Source organism: Nelumbo lutea, chromosome 1 (genome assembly GCF_056320005.1).
Source record: "Nelumbo lutea isolate HS-2025 chromosome 1, American lotus-T2T, whole genome shotgun sequence".
Classification (NCBI taxonomy): Eukaryota; Viridiplantae; Streptophyta; class Magnoliopsida; order Proteales; family Nelumbonaceae; genus Nelumbo; species Nelumbo lutea.
In genome coordinates, this window is record NC_142684.1 from 162456055 (window position 1) to 162465328 (window position 9274).

The 9274-nt window shown below is 32.3% G+C and overlaps 1 non-coding gene across 1 annotated transcript; it reads right to left on the reverse strand.

Annotated features, from left to right (window-relative positions):
* Positions 1–4895: 4895 nt before the first annotated feature.
* On the reverse strand, positions 4896–4968 carry TRNAR-CCG (transfer RNA arginine (anticodon CCG)). Its single transcript has one exon. It is a non-coding gene; the product is annotated as a tRNA-Arg (tRNA).
* Positions 4969–9274: the final 4306 nt, after the last annotated feature.

Here is a 9274-nt window from a genome sequence, read left to right on the forward strand (position 1 = left end):
TCCCAAAAGGCGCAAGAAAGATCACGGTGGAAAGATCAGAATTATGACACTGACCGTTTATAATATAAAGCCTCCATAACAACCTGCGGCTCTCTAGAAATTGAGCGAAGGGAAGTAGAAAAAACTCCCAATCTAATCCTTGACCTGAAATTGGCATGTCCAGTTATAATCCACAGGGATAGGACAATTTGTTCCCAGAACACCATCTTGCCAAGAATTACGACGTTGCTGAACACTTTCCCTGTCAAAAACCAACCGGCCAAGAACAAATCTTTAATGTGAAGTATCCGTCGATCTCTCTCTCTCCTTCCCGCTCTTCTTCTTCGTCTTCACCCCATTGATCTCACCTCTAAGAGCTTCTTCTTCATCTTCGGAAGTGGTGGGACAGGACGGAATAATTAATGGTAGAGAATGAGATATGATAGCCCTTTCCAGTCCGGTCTAGGTGGAGCTCCGCCGCTGTGTTTAGATTCGCCACTGCAAGCGATGACGATTGAAATAGGGGAAGGGATATAGGTGGAGGTGGCAACTTCTCGCCGTTTTTGTTTTTTTCTTCTTCCTCTCCCTCTCTTTCCCTCAATTCAGTATATTGTTGACAAACTCTAATGCGAAACACACTCTGAGAAGTTCCGGCAACGTTCTGGTAGTACTGCACGTCTCGGGGCAGGGGAACAATCACCATCTTCTGACGGCAAAACACACAGTTCACCGGTAAAGGAATCAGATATCATCATGGATTGTTCCTCAGTTGGGTTTTATTTTGAAATTTGAGAAATAGCGGAAGGCAAATTCGATATTTAATTTCTTTCTGTTAGCACTTAATGCAAATTGCCCAATTAGCCAATTTCACAAACAATAAAAGTAGTTTAAGGAAAGTGCCCAAAATTATATCATATGGATGTTCATGCTTAAAATATTGTTGGATTATTGTTAATGCAAATTGTTAATTCTTTTGCCACTTAAAAGCTTTATATTTAGCTACAAATGTATCTTTAATTGCTGATACATTTTGGTATATGCAATGCCGAAATTCATTGAAGGAAGTATGGGGCATTGCAGAAAATCAAGTAATTTATTTTCAACTGCAAAATCGGAGGAATGATGTCAATATTTTCTTAAAATAATTACTTCTTTCACAATGGTTCATGGAAAAGATTTGAGGAATTTATTAGACCCCATTAAACAAATAGATTCTCAGGTGGCCATTGACTGCACTTTTCAGACATCTAAATCTATGAATGTTACTTTTCAGACATCACCTTTGTTTGGTGTTGCATATGAAATAGGGTCTGAAAACTTTTTTTCAGATATAAAATTTTTAGATTGAGGCCAATCACTTAACGCTTTAAGATGCATTTCGAATGTGACCAAAAGTCAAAATTACCCTCTCTCTCTCTCTCTCCCCCCTATCTTCCCACCACCGCTGCTACAAGTTGTAGCGGCGGCTCTCTCTCCCCTTGTCTTCCCAGCTATCTCTCTCTCTCTCTCTCTCTCTCTCTCTCTCGCTCTCTCTCCCTCTCCACCCTTTCTTCCCGCCACCACCGCTACAAGTTGCGGCGGAAACTCTCTCTCTCCCCCTGTCTTCCCGGTTCTCTCTCTCTCTCTCTGCCTTGTTTTCCTGCCACTGCTGCTGTAACTTGCAGTGGCGACTCTCTCTCTTTCTCTCTCCATATCTTCTCTCTCTCTCTCTCTATATCCCTCATGTCTTCCCACCACCACTGCTGCAACATGTAGCAACAGTGGTTCGGTGAGTAATAATAATATATTATTTATTTATTATAAATGATTTTTATTAATTATTATATGTTAATATTCTTTATTAAACATTATTTATTTGTTATTAAATTTACTTGTGTTATTTATTAATTATTAATTATTTTTATTAACTAGTAATTTTTAATTATTTTATTAATTATTAAAAATTATTTTAATTTTTATTTGTATAAATTATTAATTATTTTAATATTTTCATAATCATTAATTTTTTTTTTAATTTTAATCATTTCAGTTATTAATTAGTAATTATTAATTTTTTATTTTTTATTTGTATTGTTTCAATATTATTTTGATGTTGAAATTTATTTTTTATGAGATAATGCAAATTGAACTCAACATTTCCAAATAGTATGTTCTAGGGGTAAAATAGTAAAATCAGTAAATTTCAGATGGGAAAGGGTTGATTCGACACAAACAAACTTATGGATTTAGATCTTCTAAAATGTAGAAAATCATATATGCCTATTTTCAAATTTCAGACATTTTTAATATCCTTTTAACTTTTCAGATCTGATTTATCAGATTTATCAAATGCCACCTTAGTCACATGTACAAATATTTTAATTGATTTTAACCTTAACTCAAATGTGTACGAATCTGCCCCACAAATTGCACTTTGAACATGTTAATAACTCTTATAAAGTTTACTTCGCAAAAAAAAAAATGCAGAAATTTCTTCATGTTTCTTCATTTTTATTTTGTTTCATCAATACATAAAATAATTTCATACACAGTAATATTTATTTTAAAATTTCTTTCATCCAAATGGTTGCTTGAGTTAATTAAGGTGACAACTTCGAAAATCATCTGGGAGCATTGGGAAGACCTCTACCATCGAATTCACAACGTCACCCTTGTGGACAAGGCTGTTTTGAGATTAATTATTTTACTAACTAAATGCATCAATTTTACGCTTTTTTAGGCAAAATTCATTCATAAAATACTCAATTACAAAACAAACAATGCAATCGTCAAGAAAAGTGAAAAAAATACAAGTCAATGAACTTGCTGAGCAGAAGAGGTAATCACGAGAGCACCGGGGGACAACAATAGAGACCATTTAACCAAAAATATCAATATATCACGTACGCATTCTATGACCAACTTAAATAGATCTCCAACCTCGCCCCCACTATCCACTAGGTTTTGTTCTTGAGAGGGCCATTCCACCAACTTGTTAATATTCTTAGTCTTAAGCCTTTTTACATCATATAAACCGACTTGGTTTTACTTTATTGCATTTTTTCAACTTTGTTGATATATTTTCACTTTTGAGATCAGTCTATCTAAATTGCAAGATCCAGCGGCTTAGCTAGCTAACCCACCCATCAGATTTTGAAAGTTTTAGGGTTCTACTTTAGGTTTATCCATTTACAATTCTAACTTGATCCAAATACACACCTACCCCCCACCCTCTGGAAAAAGAAAAAAAAAAATAACTTGACCCGAATATATTCATTTTTGGTTATTCTAAACCGATTAAGACCTAATTAAAACAAGGTTGTTCTAAACCGAATAAGACCTCCACTGACTGATAGTTGTGTATGTATATTAGCATATCAAAAAGATATCCCCATTCAATACCTATGCTTCTCATGATTTATTTTTAATATTATCAAATGTATAAATTTAAAAAAATAAGAAGGTTTATTATAGATTAAAGTTTAAAAGTATAGCTGTCAATTATAATCAGGTTTTATTGGGTCAAACCGAATAGTCCCCCTATCCTGGTTTGAAATTGATTTTGCATAATAACTTATCGGGTCATGGACCCAACCCAACTCTTTGGCACCACTACTTTGAACTTTTGAAGTGCTTTAAAACAAGCTATTCAGCCCACTTCACCTACATGGCTACCATAGCATTATGGTGAATACATACACACAACACCATGGCTGTTGTGTGCAGTAGGGCTGTATATGGGTTGGTTCGGTTCTGTTGTATATAATTTTCTCAACCAAACTGCATTGTTCGGGTTGAAGTTTCAGCCAGTTGAAATTGACCAAATGAATATAAAAATCGGCTCCTGTTATTTGAATAGTTGAGTTTGTCGATTTGGTCGGTTTAAATTCAATCGACTTCAAAAACATGAGACTGTACCGACCTGTTATCTGATCAACTGACTTGAAAAATTTGAATAGCTTTAAGTTTCAGAGTTCAGATTGTACCGTTTTATTTCTTAGACAGACTTTTAAGAGTTTCCTGGTCTTTTCTATTACGTTATTAATGCTTAATATAGATTTTGAATGAATACTGACTTTTTTTCTCGAAGCTAGTAATGAAAATTTGGAAAATACAATTTTTATATAAATCCTAACCTTTTTTTTCGAAACTAAAAAGGAGGACAAATTGAAAAATTGAGAATTTTAAACATTGAAAATTGAAAGATTATATTTTGCCTTTTTTTAACTTATAATTGGTTCGGTTCAGATTGTTTTCGGTTTATAAATACATAAACCGAAACCAAACCGACCAATCGGGTTATGTATGTTTACAAACCGTAAATAAACCGATTTACTTTAAAAACCGATCATATCAATTCGAATCGGACCAGTTTGGTCGGTGTAACCCTTCTGATGAACAGCCCTAGTGTCCAGTTGGTAGGGTTCTTTTGGATAGGAGATATGAATGCTATTAAGGGAGGTATTATATATGGCTGGTCAATCTTTTAGTGGTTTTTTTTTTGATAGATTTGGCTTTTGGTGGTCTACTATATTGGCCCCATTTTCATTTTTAACACATGGAACACTGGTGTATTAGGTAACCAGGTTCTTCACACGCTTGTGTTCGCGGGTAGATTCCTATTCCATTTTTCATGCAAAAAAGAAAAAAAAATTGTATTTGATAAGAGGCTCAAGAGTTGGCATAATGGAGCTGGATTTTAGTGGTTTATTTTCCCCATTTTTTTCACACCAATAATTAGTTACGTAACTTGATTCACATATTGTATTCACAGGAGATTCCTCTTCCATTTTTCATACAGAAAAAAAAAAAAAAAAAAAAAAAAAATCTCTGATGCTTAGAAAGACGTAATACTAAAAAGGCTTTGACCAAGCAATCTCCCAAAACGCCTGTACTGTTGAGGCCAAAACGGAAACCTGAAAATGGTATTAAACGCACGTTCACGGTGAGATTCGAACCCACAATCTCCCGCTCCGGAGGCGAGCGCCTTATCCATTAGGCCACGCAAACTCCGTAAATTATTTTAATCATATAAATAAAGATGAAGATAATTAATTGCATATGTATTTTTGATTAAGTACTTTAACTATATAGATAACTAAAATACACTCAACGGGTCGGGTTTTGAACATAAATATATATATATTATAGTTGCTTTTGTTTTCAAAAACAAAAACATGATAAAATTATCAACAGGTCGGGTTTGGTTTGGAATAGGGTATGCCAGTTTCAAATGGATTATTAATGGTTGTATAAGATAGGCATAGAACTAAACCAATTATTAATTGAAATAATTGAACCGGACTTGATTATGGTTGGCATCTATAATTATTTTTTATAATAACAACTTAAAACTTCATTTTTGATAATATAACCTTAATAAAAATGAGGGTAAAATAGTAAATTATTTATATATTGATACAGCGTGTGTTTTTAATCAAGATTATATTACCTATGAAATTTATCTTTTAGACATAAAATATAACAAAAGTTACAAGAGAAACCAAGAAATCTCTATATATTATTAATTATATAATCAGTTAATGTCTTAATTATTTAGAACAACAACAACAACCGGTTCAGACCCAATTATTAATTAGGACTCTAGAACCAAAAGGTTTAAAAGCTATATTTTTTTGAGACGATTGGTAGAAATGTGTAGAGAAAAGAAGAAAGATTGTCATATAGTGTTCATTGATCTAGAAAATGCTTATAACTATAGCTTCTAAAGAGATAATATGATGGGTCTTGAAAAGGAAAGTGGTTCAAACTAGATATTTAGACTTAATTAAGGATATGTATAAGGGGACAACAACCAGTGTTATAACACTTGTAGAAGAGACTTCAGGTTTTACAATTATCATAAGTTTTTGACAAAGTTCAACACTTAGCCCTTATCTATTTGCGTTAATCATAAAAGAATTGCTTGAACATATTCAAGAAGTTCTATATATGGTGCATGTTGTTTTATAGATGACATTGTTTTAATTGATGAAACTAATAAAGGATAAAATGCAAAATTAGGTTTATGGACAAATGCCCTAAAACAAGATATTTTAAAGTAAATAGGACTTAAAATAGAGTATATAACATGTAAATTTAGTAATAATGAGAGTATAAATCAAGATAATGCAAGATTGGAGACCAAGGGATAACTCAATGCAACCATTTCCAATACCTTGGTTTAATAATTTATAATAAGGGAAAGATTAAGGATGTCACCTAAAGAATTAGAGTAGCTTGGGCAAAATGGAGGGATGCATTTGGGCTTTTACATAGCAAGAGAGTACTACTTAAATTAAAAGGAAAATTCTATACAACAGTTGTAAGGTCAGCAATGTTATATGGAACAAGAAACAATATATTCAAAAAATGACTGTGATAGAAATGTGAATGCTAAGATGGATGAGTGGAATATTAGAAAGAATAGGATCGAGAATGAGAGAGAGAGAGAGAGAGAGAGAGAGAGAGAGAAAGAGAGAGAGTAGAGTAAGATGATTTGGTCACATGCACATAAGACCACCAACTGCTTCAATTAGAAGAAGTGATTTGTTACAAATGGAAGGGGTTAGAATAGCCTCTTTTCAAAAAAAAAAAAAAGGGGGGGGGGTGTTAGAAGAGATAGGGGTAAATAAAAAAGGACATGGGTAGAAGCAAGGTTCAAAGTATTGACACGTATCAGCCTGTATTGGCCGATATACCCCTACAGTGAGCATATTGGGGGTCTGACCGGTTCAGGGTGTGGAGGAGGCCTAAACCGGCTCCCCTTGAACCAGCTACAAAAAAATAAAAATAAAAAAAAAGAGCACCAAAAGTTGTATCAATATTTTGAACCTTGGGCATAAGTGATAAAAAATGATTTAACCACTAATAACTAATAATAGATGTGGCTTTAAATAAAATGAACTAGTGGAGGGCCCTGCTTCGCAGGGGCTGGAATGGAACCATCGACCCATTGACCCAATCCCTGGCCAAAAACCGTTGAACTGGTCAACGACCTGAGTGGTCGAACCATCGGCCCGTTGACCTATTCAATGGTTTTTGGATGTTTTTTATTGTTTTAATTGGGAACCATCAAGGCAACCGGTTCCGTTTTATCCTAATCTTGATCCTAGGCGGTTGAACTGTTGACTCGTTCAATGGTTTTTGGTTGATTTTTTTATTTTTAAAATTCTTGTTGTCAAAACAGGCCATCTGTTTGAACTGAACAATCAAATCGTTGACCTGAAAACCGGTGGCTAGAACGGTTTCGTTTTCAAGTCATATGAGTTGCATGCTCAAATGACATAACACGTATGATACTACTTAATGGACCTCACACACTCAAATTTTTGCTTGTAATTTTTGTTGTCAAAATGGGTCATCTATTCGAACCGTCGGTTGTCAGAACGTTATTAACAACATTTATCAATAATAGTAAGTAATTATACTATTTAATTAAATAATCATTAATGATAGTTTTAATAATATTATTTAGTTATTTTTAATATAACAATAATTGTTAAATTTATGACTAAGATTTATTAACAATATTCATTAAATTAATAATTACCAAAATTAAATTAAATTAACAATATTTATCAGTAATAGTCAGTAATTATAATATTTTATTAAATAATCAATAACAATACTTTTAATAACATTTTTAATTATTTTTAATATAACAATGATTACTAAATTTATTAACAGTATTTATTAATAACAATATTTATAATTTTAATTTAAAGTAAAGTTAAAGTAAATATCTATTTATTAACAATATTTATAATAACAGTAATTATTAATTATAATCACTAATTATATATTTATTAAATTACTGTAATAATCAGTAATTATTAAAACCGGGTTACTAAATTTATTAACAATATTTTTTAATAACAATATTTATAATTTTAATTTAAAGTAAATATCTAGTTATTAACAATATTTATAATAACAGTAATTATTAATTATAATCACTAATTATATATTTATTAAATTACTGCAATAATTAAATTATTAAATTAGTGTAATAATTACTCTCATGTATTAAATTATTAAATTAATTTAATTAGTGTAATAATTAAATTACTGTAATTTTAATACTCTCACGTATTAAATTACTGTAATAATTAAATTATAAAATTAGTGTAATAATTACTCTCACGTGGGATCTACTCGCATGAGTAGATTCCATTTCCCGGATGCAGAGAGCATCCATTTCTTAAGATTGACTAAAGAGGATTCGTGTGGCCCATTCCATATAGTTAGGATAAAGCATGAATGATGATGATGAACCAAGGTTTGGTTGGTTCGGTTCTGTTGGATAGAATCAACCCATTAATAACTCTAATTGGGAAACAACCCCTTAATTACTGATGTGCCAGTGATTATCGAGTTCACAACTGCTACAAGGTCACACAAGGTCACAACCCTTTCTTGAAACTTCCAAAAAACATATGAACACACCAATCAGTGTTTTTGTTTTCTTTTTTTTTTTTATTTTCATTCAAAACACTGAGTGATTTATTATTTTATGATTTGAAATTTTGAATGCTAGCATGTCAAGGGTCGCAAGAAAGTGAGGCCAATGGTTGTATAGATGTGATCTCGTGGTTAACTTTCCTTTTAGTCAATTGATTTTTCTAACTTGCATTGTTTTGAGACAAAATTGGTATATAGTCTCCTTAAAAAGGAGAAAGAAAGGGAGATCTGGATGAATTATAGTTTTGGAGTTTATAAGGGATTTGTGTGGTTTTTTTATTGCAGAATTAATCCAGATTCTGTTCAGAATTAGATTTATCTATTACTACTGTTCAAACAAAGCGACCCTCTGTAAAAAATGAAATAGATTTCACTAGAATCTATAACATTTTTTATTCTTTGGTTAAAAAGACAAAAACAAGACTAGGAGATTTAATGACTTTCCTAAATATCATACTTTTCTTGCATGTGTGAAGAAGATAAAATGTAGTTGCCTATTTTGGGAACCTTTGATGATGTAGTGAACCTCAAAATATGGCTATCATAGGTGTAGATTGACTTCAAAAGCTTGGTCTCATAGGAGTGCAGCTTGGAATAAATTTCTGGAGAATGTGGAAATTGGAAATTGGAATGTATTTTGATTGTAAAGAAATGAATGATTGGCCTCTACAGAAGGACTGATGTAAATGATGAGTTCTCATAGAGATGCTGGTTTCTGCTATCTTTTGTCGAATCGATGAAGATGAACACTTACAAGACACCTTTCTGCTGTATTTCACATTCTAAAGTTCCCCGCTTTCATGGCAGTGTGCAGATATCTTTGTAAAGGGGAGAGAAGGTAAGAGTTGGTGAC